This window comes from Colobus angolensis, unplaced genomic scaffold (assembly GCF_000951035.1).
Source record: "Colobus angolensis palliatus isolate OR3802 unplaced genomic scaffold, Cang.pa_1.0 Scaffold109, whole genome shotgun sequence".
Lineage (NCBI taxonomy): Eukaryota > Metazoa > Chordata > Mammalia > Primates > Cercopithecidae > Colobus > Colobus angolensis.
In genome coordinates, this window is record NW_012111919.1 from 6,731,081 (window position 1) to 6,745,691 (window position 14,611).

General features: G+C 39.6%; 1 protein-coding gene across 1 annotated transcript in view; it reads left to right on the top strand.

Moving 5' to 3' along the window:
* The window catches only part of NCOA1 (nuclear receptor coactivator 1), a 278,111-nt gene that overhangs the window by 52,659 nt on the left and 210,841 nt on the right, over window positions 1–14,611 (top strand). The window contains exons 2-3 of the mRNA XM_011950985.1: window positions 4,614–4,798; window positions 11,049–11,184. The gene's annotated coding sequence lies outside the window, so the exon portion shown is untranslated. The remainder of the gene's footprint in view (window positions 1–4,613; window positions 4,799–11,048; window positions 11,185–14,611) is intronic.

Sequence of the window (14,611 nt, forward strand, 5' to 3'; positions counted from 1 at the left end):
TATTTTTAGTAGAGACAGGGATTTCACTGTGTTAACCAGGATGGTCTCAATCTCCTGACCTTGTGATCCACCTGCCTCGGCCTCCCAAAATACTGGGATTACAGGCATGAGCCACCGCACCCGGCCTCTATTTCCCTTTTAAAACTGAATGCCTTTAACAAGACCCAAGTCACCTCTTGAATGCTTTGTTGCTTAGAAATTTTTTCTGCCAGATACCCTAAATCATCTCTCTGAAGTTCAAATTTCCACAAACCTCCAGGACAGGGGCAAAATGCCACCAATCTTTTTGCTGAAACATAACAAGTTTTAGCAAACAACTTCCTCATCCCCATTTGAGACCACCTCAGCCTGGATTTCATTGTCTATATCATTATCAGCATTTTGGCCAAAGCCATACAACAAGTCTCTACAAAGTTTGAAACTTTCCCACATTTTCCTCTCTTCTTCTGAGCACTTCAAACCGTTCCAGCCTCTGCCTGTTATCCAGTTCCAAAGTTGCTTCCATATTTTTGGGTATCTTTTCAGCAGCACCCCACACTTCCAGTACCAACTTACTGTATTAGTGTATTTTCATGCTGCTAGATAGGGCAATTCACAAAAGAAAGAGGTTTAATGGATTTACATTTCCACGTGGCTGGGGAGGTCTCACAATCATGGCGGAAGGGGAGGAGGAGCAAGTCACATCTTACATGGATGACAGTAGGCTGAGAGAGAGCTAGTGCAGGGAAACTCCCCCTTACGAAACTATCAGATCTCGTGAGATTCATTCACTACCATGAGAACAGCATGGGAAAAGACTTGCCCCCATGATTCAGTTACCTCCCTTCAGGTCCTTCTGACAACACATGGGAATTCAAGATGAGATTTGGGTGGGGACACAGCCAAACCATATCAAATATTCCACTTTTGTTTTTGTATGCTTTTATATGCATAGAATATCTATGAATACATAGTAAACAAGGGAAGGGAGCTGGATGATTGGAGGGAAGTTCACCGTCACTTGTTTTGTACAGTTTCCTTTTTGTACCAAGTATTTGTATTACCTAACTTTAAAAATGCTCTGATAGGCTGGGCACAGTGGTTCATGCCTGAAATCCCAGCACTTTGGGAGGCCGAGGCGGGCGGATCACTTTACGTCAGGAGTTTGAGACCAGCCTGGCCAACATGGTGAAACCCCATCTCTACTAAAAATACAAAAATTAGCTGGGCATGTAATCCCAGCTACTTGGGAGGCTGAGACAGGAGAATTGCTTGAACCTGGAAGGCGGAGTTTGCAGTGAGCTGCGATTGTGCCACTGCACTCCAGCCTGGGTGACAGAGGAAGACTTTGTCTCAAAAAAAAAAAAAAAAGCTCTCATAGTTTTCATTTGTGGTTGTCTTTTTGTGTAAGGCAGAACACTGGATGCTCTATCCAGGCAGGCAGGATGAGTTCTGTTTCAGACAGCATAAAGACCAGTAGGAAAGATTAGACATATGTACCATGTCTCTAGACTGCTTGTTAAGAGTTGTCATTTTTGCATTGTCCAAGTATACCGCCCATTATTTTTACTGAATTGTTTATTTTTTTATTATTGTGTTGAAGAGTTCTTTATGTCCTGAAGACAAGTCCTTCGTCAGATATTTGTTTTGCAAATATTTTCTCCAAATTTGTGGCTCGTCTTTACATTTTTATAACACTATCTTTTGAACAGCAAGTTTAAAATTTTAATAAAGTGTTATTTATTTATTTTTCTTTTATCGTTTGTGTTTTTAAGCATCATATATAAAAACTCTGCGTCAGTGAGAGGTTGGCAAACTAACCACCTCATTCAGCCCACTACTTGTTTTTGTAAGTAAAGTATTATTTGAATATAGCTGTGAACATTTGTTTATGTATTGTCTATGGCTGCTTTCATGCTACAATGGCAGAGTTGCGTAGTTTCAATAGAGACTGTTTGACCCTCTGCAGGATAAGTTTACCAACCCCTGGGCTAACCTATAATCCCAAAGATGTTTTTCTATGTTTTCCTAAGTTGTATAGTTTTGAATTTTTTATATTTAGGTCTATTAATTTTTGTATAAGACATGAGGTGTGGGTTGAGGGTTTTCGTTTGTTTGTTTTGGCATATGGACTGCCAATTGTTCCAGCACCATTTGTTGCAAGACAATTCTCTTTCCACTGAGTTACTCTGGTACTTTTGTTTGAAATCAATTGACCATAATATATAGATTTATTTCTGGACTATCCCTTTCTGTTCCATTGATCTTTGTGTTTATCCTTATGGCAGAATCACAATGTCTTAATTGCTGTAGCTCTATAGAAAGTCTTGAAATCAGTGAATCTAAGTCTTCCAACTTTGTTCTTCTTTTTGAAAAGTGTTTTGACTATTCTAGTTTCTTTGCATTTTCATAAAATTTTAGAATCAGCTCGTCAGTTTTTATAAAAAGCCTGCTGGGATTTTAATTGGATTTACATTAATTTGGGGGAAAATTGACATCTTAACAATATTGATTGATCTGATATGTGAAAATAATGTATCTCCAATTATTGAGGTCTTTGATTTCTCACTGTGCTTTATATATTTTATATATATAATATGTGTGTGTATATATATATATATATATATAATGTGTATGCATATATTTTTTGAGATGGAGTCTCACTCTGTTGTCCAGGCTGAAGAGCAGTGGCATGATCTTGGCTCCCTGCAACCTCTGCCTCCTGGGTTCAAGTGATTCTCCTGCCTCAGGCTCCTGAGGAGCTGGTACTACAGGCGCATGCCACCACACCGAGCTAATTTTTTGTATTTTTAGTAGAGAAGGGGTTTCACTGTATTAGTCAGGATGGTCTTGATCTCCTGACCTCGTGATCTGCCCGCCTTGGCCTCCCAAAGTGCTGGGATTAAAGGTGTGAGCCACCGTGCCCAGCCTGTACTTTATATTTTTGAGCACACAAATCTTGCATTTATTTTGTTATATTCTATTTCTTTTTAATGCTTATACAATTGCTACTATTTTGTGAATTTATTTCTAATTATTCATTACTACCACTAGAAGTACAATTTAATTTTGTGTGTTGACCTTGTCTTCTGCAATTTTACTCAATTCATTTAGTAGTTTTAGTAGTAGAAATTAGGTAAATTCAGTAGATTAATCCTTTGGGATTTTCTATAGACAATCTTGTCATTTGTGGAAAAAACCAGTTTGGTTTCCCTTTTTAAAATCTATCTTTCGGCTTTTATTCCTTCTTCTTGCATCACTGTACTGACAGTGTAGTACAATATAGTACATTGTTGAATAGGAGTGGTGAGAGCAGACGTTCTTGTCTCGTTCATCATCTTAGGAGACAACGTTTAATCTTTTGTGATTATGTATAATGTTAGCTATAGATTTGTTATAGATACATAGGTTGAGGATGTTCTCTTCTCTTTCTGGTTTTCTGAGAGTTTTGAATCATGAATGATTGTGGAAGTTTTTCAAATGCCTTTTTTTTTTTTTGAGGCAGGGTCTCACTCTTTCACCTAGGCTGGAGTGCAATGGGTGATCTTGGCTTACTGCAGCCTCTGCCTCCCAAGTTCAAGTGATTCTCCTGCCTCAGCCTCCCGAGTAGCTGGGATTGCAGGTGTGCGCCACCACGCCCTGCTAATTTTTGTATTTTTAGTAGAGACAGGATTTCATCTTGTTGGCCACGCTGGTCCCAAACTCCTGATCTCAAGTGATCTGCCCACTTGGCTTCCCAAAGTGCAGGGATTACAGGCGTGAGCCACTGTGTCTAGCCCAAATGCCTTTTTTTTTCATTAATGAAGATGATCATTTATTTTTCAGTCTGTTGATGTGTTGGATTGCATTAGTAGATTTTCTTTCATATGTTGAACCAACATTGCATTCTTGGGATTAATTGTATTTGGCTATGAGACATATTTCTTTCTATATATTGGCTAGATTCATTTGATTAAGATATTTTCCATCTATGTTCATGAAAGTATGATGGTCTCTAGTTTTCTTATAGTTTGTTTTGGTCTGATTTTTCTATCAGGGTCAATACTACATTCTCATAAAATGAATTGAGAAATGTTTTCTTCTTGTTTCTGGAAGAGTTTTTGTAATATTGGTATGATTTCTTCATTAAATGTTTAGTAGAATTCACCAAGGGAGCCTTTGTCATGGAACTGTTTTCATGGGAAGGTTTTAAATTATGAGTTAAGGAATTGGTACATTTTATCTAAGTTGTGGAGTTTATTGCCATAAAATTGTTCAGTATATTCCCTAATTACCCCTTTAATAGCTATAAAATCTCTAGTGATGTCTCCTTTTCATTACCAATGTAGGTAATTTATGGTTTCTGTCTTTTTTTTTGATCACTCTGGTCAGAAATTTATTTAGTTTCATTGAACTTTTCAAAAAATTAGATTTATGTTTCATAGATATTATCTATGTTTTGTTTTCCATTTTTTTTCTTCAAATTGCTTTGTATTTAATTTACTCCTCTTCTTTTTCTACCTCCTTAAGATGGAGGCTTAAATTATTGATTCAAGACCTTACTTGTTTTCTAATGTAAGTATTTCATGCTGTAACTTTCTAAAAACTACTTTAGTAGTATCCCTGTTGTTTTGTTTTGTTTTTCATTTTTTAAGGAGCAGAGGTTTAATAGGCAAGAAAAGGAGAAAGGAAAACAGCTCTGTCTCTAATGAGAGAGAGGGGACTTCGGAGAGGAAAAGAGGACAGGAGATATGGCAGTCGTGAACAGGAAAGAAGGAAATTAAGATAGAAAAGTTAGAGATCCTGTTGCTGACACCCCTTTGGGCAGTTGGAAGCTGAGGTCAGTCCAGAAACCTTTGGATAATACCAGGGGGTAGTCCCAGCCAGAAATCCTCAGTTGCTCTAGAACCTCTTCCAGCCTCACATGATGGCTAAATCCTCTGTGAAAGGAAGCTGGTTCAAACATGGCTAACATGGCCAGCAACCTGTGGGTGCTGGGGGATTCTTGATGTTCTGTCTAGTAAGTCACACATCCGAGTCTTTAAGAATGGCAACCATGCTAACCGTGTTTTTAGCTGGCTGACGGATGCCTATTATTGATTTGATTTGGTTCTAAAATGGAGGCTGAGAGCCCCAAAATGAAAGGACAGGGTTGGAGTCCGCTTTTCTATTTACCATTTCGATGAATGTTGTACCTTGTTATCCCAGACGAGGTTCCCAATATGAAGTGGCTGTGTTGTCTGGGGTAAATACCCGGAGTTTGTCAGCTCACACCAGGAAAATTTAGGACACAGACACACACGAGGAGTTTAGGAGCGGAGGTTTAATAGGCAAGAGAAAGAGAAAGAGAAAGAAAGAAAAAGGAAAATAGCTCTCTCCATAGTGAGAGAGAGGGGACTTCTGAGAGGAAAAGGCCCTCCACACAAACGTTGATGTTTTCTCTTTTAATTTTCACTCAATTAAAACTATTTTCTAATTTTCCTCACTTTTTTATTTTACCCATGGAGTATTTTAGAAACATGTTGTTTAATTTCCAACTCTTTGGTATTCTTAATCTATCTTTCAGTTATTAATTCTAATTTAATTCCATTTTGGCCAGAAAAAATACATTATTTGATTTGAAGTATTTTAAATATCTTAAAGTTTGTTTTATGGACCAGAATACGGTCCATGTTGGTGAATATTCCCTGTGCTCCTGAAAAGAACATAGTTTTTGCTCTTGTGTAGAGTGTTCTGTAAATGTCCAATTTGATCAAGTTAGTTGGTAATGTTTTCAGGTCTTCTGTATCTTAGTTATTTTCTGTCTTCTTGTTCTATTGATTAATAACAGGAGTATTAATATCCGTAACTGTAATTGTGGATTTGCCTATTTGTCCTTACAGTCCTATCAATTTTTGTTTAATTTGAAGTTGTATTGTTAGATAGTAACACATTTAGGATTGCTATGTCTTCTTAATCAATTGATTCTTTGTAGTTATATAGTGTTCCACTTTATTACTGGAAATATTTCTTGTTCTGAAGTCTGTTTTGTCAGATATTATTAAATCAGTTCTGTCTTTTCTTTCTATTCTATCCTTTTTACTTAACTTTTCTCTTCATATTTAAAGTGGGTATCTTGTAGATAGGATGTAATTGGATCTTGTTTTTAAAATTTGACCTCATAATTTATTCTTTTAATTAGGATACTTAGATTATTTCTATTGAATTATTGATGTTTGGATTTAAACATACCATCTTGCTAGTTTTCTGTATTTTGGGCCTTGTTTGTTTATTTTTTCCTCTTTATTTTATTTTCAGTTCCAGGATACATGTGCCAGATGTACAGGTTTGTTACATAGGTAAACATGTTCCATGGTGGTTTGCTGCACCTATCAACCCATCACCTAGGTGTTAAGCCCAAGATGCATTAGCTATTTATTCTGATACTCTCCCTTCCCCCACTCCTGTGACAGGCCCCAGTATGTGTTATTCCCCTCCCTGTGTCCATGTGTTCTCATTGTGCAGTTCCCAATTACAAGTAAGAACATGTGATGTTTGGTTTTCTGTTGCTGTTTTCATTGCTGAGGATAATGGCTTCCAGCTCCATCCATGTACCTGCAAAAGACATGATCTCATTCTGTTTCATGGCTGCATAGTATTCCATGGTGTATATGTACCACATTTTCTTTAGTTTATCATTGATGGGCATTTGGGATGATTCCATGTCTTTGCTACTGTGAAGAGTGCTACAGTGAACATATGCTTGCATGTGCCTTTATGGTAGACTGATTTATATTCCTTTGGGTATATCCCCAGTAATGGCATTGCTGGGTCAAATTTGAAAGAAGAAAGCAACCCCATTACAAAGTGGGCAAAGGACACGAACAGACACTTCTCGAAAGAAGACATTTATGTGGCCAACAAACATGGGAAAAAGCTCAACATCACTGGTCATTAGAGAAATTTAGAGAAATGCAAATCAAAATCACAGTGAGATACCATCTCATGCCAGTTAGAATGGCTATTATTAAAAAGTCAAGAAACAACAGATGGTGGTGAGACTGTGGATTAATAGGACACTTTTATGCTGTTGGTGGAAATATGCATTAGTTCAATCATTGTGGAAGACAGTGTGGCAATTCCTCAAAGAGCTAGAACCAGAAATTTTTTCTTCTTTTCTTGCCTTGTATTGAATTAATCCTTTTCTGTGATTCCACTTTATCTCTACTCTTAGCTACTTATTTACCTAGTGCTTGCTGTAGGCCATGGTTCCTAAACCTTGATACTATTGATATTTTGGGCCAAATAATTCATTGTTGTTGTTGGGTGGGGGAGTGGCTATCCTGTATGTATTGTAGGATTTTTAGCAGCATCCTCAGCGTCTACCTACTAAATGAGAGTAGCAACCACTCCCCATTGCCTATTGTGACAACCAAAAATGCCTTCAGACTTTGCTAAATGCTTTCATGGTGGTAGCAACAGTGGGTTGGGGGTGGGAATTGTCCTTGGTTGAGAACTGCTACTCTGGAGTTTGAAAGATATATAACTTATCACATTCTTCCTTTAAATAATATTATGCCCCTTTATATGTCATATAATCACTTTACAGCACTGCACTTCAATTTTGTACCTCCCCTTTTTATGTCATGTTGTTACACATTTTACTTCTATGTGTTACTAACCCTACAATACAGTCTTATTAATTTTTGCTTTAGTTGGTAAATAACTTACAGTGAACAAAGTAAGAAAAAGTAGTCTTTTATATTTATTTTCTAATGCTCTTCGTCTTTACCACCCTCTCTCTCCTTCTCACCTCCCCCTCTCCCCTCCCTCCTCCTCCTCCTCCTCCTCCTCCTCTTCCTTCTCTTCCTCTTTCTCCCCTCCCTTCCACCTTTTTTGATAGATCCAAATTTTTACCTGCTACTATACTTCTACCTGAAGAATTGCCTTTAACATATTTTGTGTCTTCAGGGAGTGAATTATCTCAGGTATTAGTAGTTCAAAAAAAAAAAACTTTATTTTCAAAAAGTATTTTTGCTGGTTATTGAATTCTGTACGTAGAACTGAATTCTATGTTCAGTTTTTTTTCTTTCAATCCTTGAAAGGTATATACTCCATTCTCTTTTGGCTTGCATACTTTCCTGATAAGAAGTGTTCTGTAATTTTAATCTTGGTTCTTTGTATGTAGTGTTTTTTTCTCTCTCTATCTTTGTGATTTTTATCTTTGTTTTCAGCAGTTTGACTATGATATATCCATGTATGTTTGTTTGGTGTGTCTGCTTTTGGTATTTATTATGAAGGATTCTTTGGGATATTTTGGATCTCTGGTTTGTTACCTTGGGTTCATTTGGGAAAATTCTTGACCATGATCTCTTCCCATACTTTTTGTGTCCATTATTTTTTTTTTTTCTCCTGGGAGTAGTAGACATTCCGATATAATTCAGCTCTTGAATACTCCAAACTGTATTTTTCCCCCCACCCTTTTTAACTTTGGTTTCATTCTGGATTGTTTTTATTGACCTGTCTGCAAGTTCACTTGTTCTTTCTTCATCCTTGTCCAGACTACTGTTGAGCCAGTCAAAGTGTTACTGAACTAAACTAAGTTTGTTTGCCTGTGTGCAGCGGAAAACTCACACTGCTGATAAAGACATACCCGAGACTGGGAAGAAAAAGAGGTTTAATTGGACTTAGAGTTCCACATGGCTGGAGAGGCCTCAGAATCATGGCGGGAGGCGAAAGGCACTTCTGAAATGGTGGTGGCAAGAGAAAATAAGGAAGACGCAAAAGTGGAAACCCCTGATAAAACCCATCAGATCTCGTGAGACTTATTCACTATCACGAGAATAGCACGGGAAAGACTGGCCCTCATGATTCAATTACTTCCCCCTGGGTCCCTCCCACAACATGGGGGAATTCTGGAAGATACAATTCAAGTTGAGATTTGGGTGGGGACACAGTCAAACCATATCAAAAGCCAAACACCGAAGCAGCAGGTTTTTGTAGAGGGAAAAGTTTATTGCAAGGCCGCCAAATTAGGAGACAGGAGAGTGGCTCAAATCTGTCTCCTGAGCTGGGGCATGTTTTATAGTCAGATAGTAATGAGGCATGATCTAATTGGATCTTCCAGTGAGGTGGTACCTAGACGTGTAATCTGATTGGATCCTGTCTTGGGGTAATGCCAGAGCTTGATCTGATTGGATCCTGAATCCTGCCATAGGGTGTCTGCTTCTTAATTCAGTCCCTGTTCTTTAGTCTGATCACTTAGGTTCCACTTGTGGTTGCATGCTTGGTTTATCTGGGCATGCTCAGGTTGTGTGACATTCAACCTGGGGGTCCATGGCAACTGAAAAACAACTCACAACTTTGTTACATAAAAGTTGAATCAAACTGGGGTAGTGCAGTCAGAAAAAGGATTTTTCATCTCTGGTATCTTTTTCTTTTTGTTTTTAGCTTTCATATCATTGCCTAAGAACAATGCTGCTTCTAAGGCATTTTATGCCTTAGTCACATGGTTGTGTGATTGTTCTCTAGCAGGCAATTGGATTAGGAGTTTGAGGGTGGTGAAGTGAAGCAAGAAGTAGCATACTATGTGGATTTATAGTTGGGGAGATAACCAAGATTTTGAAACTGGAGATAACAAGCAACTAGAATGGAGAAAGAGTAAGTAGAGTGCATCCAAGTGAATGAGTCTAGACTCAGGTTAGAAAAAAATAGAGTGAGATATTGAATGATAAATTGAAGAAGAGGGTCATACAGCCAGATGGGACATCACAGGGAAGGAAGGAAATTGCTTGTGAGGATCTGGAAGTGTCACTCTGGAGAATTTTGTCTCCAACATCTTATCCTTCACTCTAAAGCATTATTTTCGAGAGCCAGATTTAGCCCAGTGGTTGAAAGAGTTGGTCAGTGATGGTCAGTGATGAGAGTTGGCCAGTGAGTGGTCAGAGTTGGTCATCATTCTCAGTGATGAGAATGTATAGATGATTTGTTTTACTTACGTAAGAGGGATTTCCAGAGGTCCTTGTGGAAAAAGTTGGAAGCAAGGGTAGCAGTGGGAGACCAAATGGAGTAGATGAGAAAGCATAACTGGGGGCGTGCAAATAGGACAGAGGGTAGTTGGCTAGAATGGTTTGTGTTTTGAATAAAGTCCAAGAGTGATAGGGGTAGGAGTCACAGGTAGAATTTACTAGCCCTGCATTTCTGACCTGTGGTATAATGACCATCTCTGGAGCCTGATCCACTGTCTGTCTTTGTGATTATAAAGGGAATGTTAGTAAAAAGCTTAACCCTGGGTGGTAAAACCTAAATTAGTTTGGCCTTAAATAGCAAAAGCCAGTAAAACTCTTTTTTTTTTTTGAGACAGGATCTCAGTCTTTCGCCCAGGTTGGAGTGCAGTGGCGTGATCCTAGCTCACTGCAGCCTCAACCTCTTGGACTCCAGCCATCCTCCTACCTCAGCCTCCCAGGTAGCTGGGACTATAGGTGCATGCCACTAAGCCCAGCTAATTTTGTATTTTTTGTAGAAACAGAGTTTTGTCATGTTGCCCAGGCTGGTGTTGAACTCCTGAGCTCAAGCAGTCTGCCCACCTTGGCTTCCCAAAGTGCTGGGATTATAAGCATGATCTACTGTACCATTAATTTAGTAAAATCTGATTTGTAATATCCCACTTTCAGTGGCCTAGGATGGAATAATAGCCATGATATCAGGTGCTTCTTTATTACAGAGTTCTTCTGCTAGGAATATTGTCTCCTTTTACTGTTCCACTTTACCTGAAACTGGATACTCAGGCTACTGCTGCTGGAGTGACTTCAGCAACTCTCCTGGAATACCAAGGCAAGCCCCAATTGATTGCATACCTCCTTTGGGGATCCGAGCTTTTAAAAAAGCCAGCAACTACCTTTTATCAACTTGATATATTTATCTATTATATCTTTAATCTTTAAATTAATTTTTAAAAACTTGGTGGTGACAAGAATGAGAATTGACATTTCTTGAATAACTACAGCATCTGTGTAAGAATCTTTCTATGCTTACAAACAGTGGTGTGTCACAGTACCTAAAATCTGTAATGTTTTCAATGGCCCAATTGTGTCTTCTGTCTCCTGCTTTAGATCTATCCATACTAATGGAAACGTAACTGGAACTGACTCTGATGATAAAATCAAGGACCATCAAGCAAGATCATGCAGTAGGCAACTTTGCTTCCACATGAAGTTACCAACATTTAGAATTTCTACTTATTCTAAGGTATTTGAGACGCAATTTTACTTTAGTTTTGCCTCCTTAGTAGTCATTTTGTAGTGTTGATTTCTAGATAATAGGTTTAGTGAGTTTAAAAGTACTTAATATGTTAGAATGCTTAGCTCTTAGAGAAGAGTTCCCTTCCCTCCTTTCCCACTGTACTCCCAAAGAAATCAACTGAGAAGAGATCCAAATTTTTTTTTTTCCAAAAGCCTACAGTACTCAGTATTCCCATGTGGTCTCACAGCCAAGTACTAACCAGGCCTGACTCTGCTTAGCTTTTGAGATCAGATGTGTTCAGAGTGTTATGGCTGTAGACAAGATTTTAAAGGGATCTATTTATTAAAATTAGGAAAGCATATCAATTACAAGAAATACATTAAGTGTAGATTAAGTCTCAGTAACTATATTAGAGGAACTGGAATAAATATCAATTTCATAATTATTTACATTATGACCCCTGAGAGAAACAACTGAACGCAGCACTCTGAGTCCACCTGCATGATGTCAGAGACCTTACTGATCTTCCTTTAGATGGTTTGAAACCTTTCTCGCCTCTCTTCCTAAATTTATTGTTAGGGATTTTCTATTCACCAGTATGTGTCACTGTTATTCTCTATAAGCTATCCCTGTAGGACCTTTGGGAGCTAATGAATTACTTGGGCCAGAAAACCAAGATATTTAATTAAAGAATCAGGTGACACTTCCAGAATATGAGGTGGATCCCCACTTGAAATACCACATAAGACAAATAAAACAAAAAGGAAATGTAATGTCAACAGAAAGCAAAACCAAAAATAATTCTATGTTTTCACATAAATTACAGATAGGTAGAGTGACTTAGGTGTTTATTTAAAAACAAAATATTTTTTATTTTAACTATATTTTTCCAGATAGGCAGAAAGTATGGGAACTATTTTAGGGGACAGGTCAAAGTTTGTTGATTTCTCTGAATATGTTACAGAGGTTTGTGAATTAATATTTTGCTAGAATATACAGAAGGTAAAACCTGAGAAAAACGTAAATATGTATCACTTACTGCTAGGATTCTTAACTTTGTTCTGTTCTAGAAGAAGACTTTGTAAAGCATAAATTCCAAAATAATAAGAATTCATGATATTGGAAATCCTTAATGTCATGGGCTCCTTGGGATGTCATTTCACTGAGTTTTGCTCGGGTCCACTGGGCCCACTCAGCCTGGCAGGCTGTATGCAGCTCACACTATTGGCCTGGATCCCATGCCTGCCAAGGGTGAGCAGAGCAGTGAGGGGTGTGTGAGCAAGTGAGTGTGGGGTCTGGCCACTTTGCACAGCCGGGCACACTGGCTGTGGTAGGGCAGGCAGCTCCAGGCACCAGCATGGGCACTGGCTCCCTGCCAGCTGTGTCTGGACCAGGTGTATCACAAGCAGCTTCCCTGGCTGGCACCAGGGAATGCAGTGGTCCCCGGAAGCTTGGAGATGCCAGGATCTGCAGAGCCCTAAAGAGGATGTCAAAGCCTTGGCTCGAGGAACTCCTAGGTTTGGGCTCTCTGAAGGGCTGCAGAGCTCTTCTCTCTTCTTGTCACCCTCAATGTGGCAAGCAAGGAGCATATTTCAGTCCTGTTTGTATTACACCTCTTTCAACCCTGCTATTCAATGTGTCCAAGTTCTTGTCCCACACCCAGGAAGAATAAGGTACATGGATAAATGGAGGGTGAGCAAAGTGAACAGGAACTTTATTGAGCGATAGAAAAGCTCAGAGGAGACTTGCAATGGGTAGCTCCTTTCTGCAGCCAGGGTGTCCCAATGAGTGCTCAGCTTTCAGCAGAGAGAAGACCATGGAGTTGGAGTGGGTAGTGCCTTTCTGCAGCTGGTCATCCCATCCTCTCCTCAACTTTCAGCAGACAGGAGACCCTGGAGTGGGTGGCCCCTCTCTGCAGCTGGTCATCCTATCCTCTCCTCGAATTTGGCTGAATCCAGGGTTTTTATGGGCTTCAGAGGGGTTGAAGTACATGCCAATTGGTTCATGAGTGGTCCCAGAAAAAGCACCGTAAGTTTCCATTCCAGTCCACGGGACTGGCAGCCTGGCTCCCAGGCTTCAAGCATTCCCTGGTTTGAAGGTGAGGCTTTCAGGGACCTGCCCCTTTCTGCCCAGAAGCCTATCTGCCTCCTACCACTCTTCATGGTGCCCAGGCTGTTCCTGCTTTGGAGCACCTGCAGGCCGGCATCGAGCCTCTCCTTGGCCTCCCTCCCGTGCTCGTTGGCACCCACCCAGCTGGGTTGCAACAGTGCCTGGCCTTGGCCTCAACTTTGAGATTGAAGCAGGTGCTGGGAGCAGGAAGAGGCCAGGCAGTGGGAGTAGGCACTTCTGAGCCTGCAAGGGCATGGGGGGCCTTCCTGGGTCCCCAAGAGTGCAGAGAAGTCTGGGTCCACAGTGGTGGCTGGGCAGTTGCAGCTGCACCCAGAAGGGCAGGCCTTCTGCCTGCTCCCAGCCCCTGCCGGCTCAGTGGAGCACACAGCTCTTCCTACACTTACCCCACTGCAGCCGCTCTAGATGGGCCGCTGCTGCCATCAGTAAGACTGCCTCAGCTACCATAAATGGATTACCTCCTGGAAGGGGTTAGTGTAATTGAGCAATTTTTGCTAAAGAAAAATTAAATCAAGTAGCAGATGAAAAAGAGGTTACTTTGATGATAAGTTTTGAAACGTCCCTGGCAACTAGTAAATGTATTGTACTTTTCTTTGTTTTCTTGATGTCATTTGAACTCAAATAGTAATGATGCTTAAATATATAGTTTGTCTTAGTACCAGAGCCATTTTACTTGTTTTTAGGTATATCTTTTCTTCTTACTTTCACTTAGTAACATTAGCAGAATGCCCAAGCTTTGTAAAGAATGATTCTAGATATGAGGAAGAATATAAATCATTCCGTAACTTCGTTATAAATGAAATTGAAGATGTCTTTTATTCAGAATGCTTACTCTTGGGCTAGGAAGACTAGATACACCCATCCGAAACCATTTATGTGCAGTCATAGAATGCGCACATCAAGTCACAATCTAGAATCCCTTTCTAAGTAATATACTTAAGTTCTATATTCAGACCTTAACAAAAGTAAAGATTAGGGAATAGGAAGTTTTCATCAATTGAATTTGGTAATTGGTTGTGTGAAAGTGCTATATAGCCTAAATTAGGTTGCTTAAATTTTTAAATTAGGAATTTCTTATTTATCAGTTTCTTTTTTTGAGACAGAATCTCATTTTGTTGCCCAGTCTAGAGTGTGTGGTGGCATGATCTTGGCTTACTGCAACCTCCGCCTCCTGGGTTCAAGCAATTCCCCTCCTCCCCAGTAGCTGGTATTACAGGTGTGCGTGACCACACCTGGCTAATTTTTTTTTTTCTTTGAGACGGAGTCTCGCTCTGTCACCCAGGCTGGAGTGCAGTGGCACGATCCC